This window comes from Cucurbita pepo, chromosome 2, assembly GCF_057944985.1.
Source record: "Cucurbita pepo subsp. pepo isolate OVF chromosome 2, ASM5794498v1, whole genome shotgun sequence".
Taxonomy (NCBI): Eukaryota; Viridiplantae; Streptophyta; class Magnoliopsida; order Cucurbitales; family Cucurbitaceae; genus Cucurbita; species Cucurbita pepo.
This window is the reverse complement of record NC_141799.1, coordinates 6880417-6883127: the sequence shown is the minus strand read 5'-3', so window position 1 is coordinate 6883127 and position 2711 is coordinate 6880417.

The following is a 2711-nucleotide window of genomic DNA, read 5'->3' as shown; positions in this document are numbered from 1 at the left end:
ATGATGTATGACGTATGATGATGTATGAGCGGTATCATATGATGTCGTATACTAGTGTATGATGATATATGAGTTATGATGATGTATGAGCGGTGTCGTATGATGTTGTATTCTAGTATATGATGATGTATGAGTTATGATGTTTGATATATGACGTATGATATGATGTATGAGTTATGATGTTTGAGTTTCGATATATGACGTACTTGATATGCTTGATGCACTTTGTGGCGATATGATGAGTATGATGATTGCATGATGTTTGTCTTAATATGACTATGTTTTCCATATTGAGCATGTTGTATGATGATGAGTGCCATATTGTATCATGTCGATAGACCGACATAGGACACAACCCTAAGAGCATGAAAATGATATTAATATAAATATCTACGAGCATGTGTTACTTAATGTAACAAAGATGTGAGATTAGAGGGTTGTGTCAAAAGAGATGATAAGATGGAATTAGAGAGACATCATGCATGTTGTATGTTAATAAGCATAGGGATACTTCCCCTAGAGATGATGAGTGCAGACGCGCACAATATGATGATGAGGGTGTTCATGAGGCGCATGACACCAGGGATTCTGCTGACCTCCAGACGTCGCTACAAATTAGTTTGACTACAGAGGGTCCAGGGGGTGTGCGAGCCCACCTAGGGATTCACACTCACATGTGTGGGTCGTGTGTAAGGAAGTACTACACATCCATAGTTGTCCGAGACTAGAGGTCACCCTAGATGAGAATAGAGATAGGTCCCAAGAGCATGATTGCATGTGTTTGCATTTGCATGGCCCCCTATAGTAGGGCCACTTACTGAGTATTTTCAAAATATTTAGGTTGTGTGCCACATCATTTTTCAGGAAAAGGCAACGCGCACTTGTACGAACAACGACGATATCGCAAATAGAGACTGTGGCACGTACATAGGATAGACTCATATTTAAATTCCTAGTCTTAGGTTACAATAGGTTGTTTTGCATTTCATTGTTTTAAATTATTGTGTATTTGTCTTTATTTTCTCTTTTCAGTATTTCATATTTAAACATGTAAGATCATGACTGTGAGGATGTTTTAAATGTTTTCAACATTTATATTATAGATGATGTTTTCTTTTAAGAGTTATATTTCACATTAGAGATGAGCATGAGAAGTTAGTAGCGTCTCTGAGTATGTAGAAATTTAGGGTTGTTACATTTACTAACTAACAAAGGGACTGCAATAACCTCTTACGAAAAGTTGGTAAGATAGATTCATATTGATTGAATATCCACTAATGAAGATTTTACATTTAACTACTAGAAAATAATAAATAAATAAATAAATAAAATATAAGAAAATTTAGAATAAAAATCATAGTCGACCACACAGTTCAATTGAAACGACCCTAAATTTCCATATACTCAGATTCACTACTAACGTCTCATGCTCATCTCTAATGAGGAAATATAACTCTTACATGAACATCATTTATTAACTTCAACTTCGAAATCGCTTAAAACAACTTCTTCTCTGGAAAACACAGTCATGGTCTTACGTGTTTAAATACGAAATACTCAAATTTAGAGAAAATAAAAGCAAATACAAAATAATTTAAAACAATGAAATGAAAAACAAGCTATTCTATCTTAAGACTAGGAATTTAAATATGAGTCTACCCTATGCACGTGCCACAATCTCTGCTCGCGATGCCACCGCCCTCCGTACAAGTGCGCCTTGCCTTTACTTGAAAAAAAAATGATGTGGCACTCGACGTGAGTATTTTAAAGAATACTCAGTAAGTGGCCCCACTATAATGACCATGCAAATGCAAACACATGCAATCATGATTTAGGGACCTATCTCTAATCATCATAAGGGTGACCTCCAGTCTCGGACAAATTGGATGTGTAGTACTTCCCACCACACGATTCACACGTGCGAGTGTGAATCTCCAGGGCGCTCGCACACCCCCTAGACCCTCTAGTCAAGCTAATCTGTAGCGACGTCCGGAGGTCAGCATAACCCCATAGTGTCATGTGCCTCATGAACACCCTCATCTGTGCGCATTCGCACTAATCATCATATTATGCGCGTCTGCACTCATCATCTCTAGGGGAAGTAGCCTATGCTTATGAACATACAATATGCATGAGGTCCCTCTAAATCCATCATAATGTCTCTTCTGACACAACTCTCTAGTCTCATCTCTTTGTTACTCTATGTAACGACCCGATAAAAAGAAAACGAAAAAAAAACTTAGCTGCCGGAAAACTCGCGAGTTTTCTGGCGACAGCCAAGTTTAGCGGATCTCACTCGAAACGAAAACCGCACCCGCTCACCCTTCCCCACGACTTCCAAAACCTTTAAGAACACCTGCAAACAGAGAAAAGAAAGAAAATACTTGAGAGAGAGAGATTTTGAATAACGTCGGCGAGTTTCCAATTTTTTCGACGAGTCCCAAACCACCCGAAAATCGACGCCAAACGCTCAGTTACCACCACGAGAAGGATCCCTAACGATAGCACAATAACTCAAGGTACGTTTTGTGCCTTTTCGTAAGCGTCGTCATTGGTAACCGAGGTCGGAAAATTAGATTTTCCTAAACGTTCTTAGATCTGTGGTTTTAGGAATTGTTAGGCCACAAAACTTCGAGGAAGGAAAGAGGAATGACAAAAACAGAGGAAAGGAAGAAAGGGGACTAAAATCGGCAACGAAAACGCCATGGGAA